Source organism: Hemiscyllium ocellatum, chromosome 4 (genome assembly GCF_020745735.1).
Source record: "Hemiscyllium ocellatum isolate sHemOce1 chromosome 4, sHemOce1.pat.X.cur, whole genome shotgun sequence".
Classification (NCBI taxonomy): domain Eukaryota; kingdom Metazoa; phylum Chordata; class Chondrichthyes; order Orectolobiformes; family Hemiscylliidae; genus Hemiscyllium; species Hemiscyllium ocellatum.
The window spans coordinates 15144619-15144830 of NC_083404.1; positions in this window are offsets into that span (position 1 = coordinate 15144619).

A 212-nucleotide genomic window follows, 5' to 3' on the forward strand; every position below is an offset into this window, starting at 1 on the left:
AAACCTACCTTCAACGTGGTCATTACTGACTTTAACTGAAACAGACCGAGGCAACCAATTAACTCCAATGAATTTGTTCCTTTAAATATAAGACAATAAACCTCAGTCATTCAGATTTTCTACTTCAATTCTCTTTGCTTTTCTGAATGTTAGAAATTTAGCAGCTTTGTCCAAGCAAGGATTTGTTTACTTTAGGTGATAAATTTCAAAAG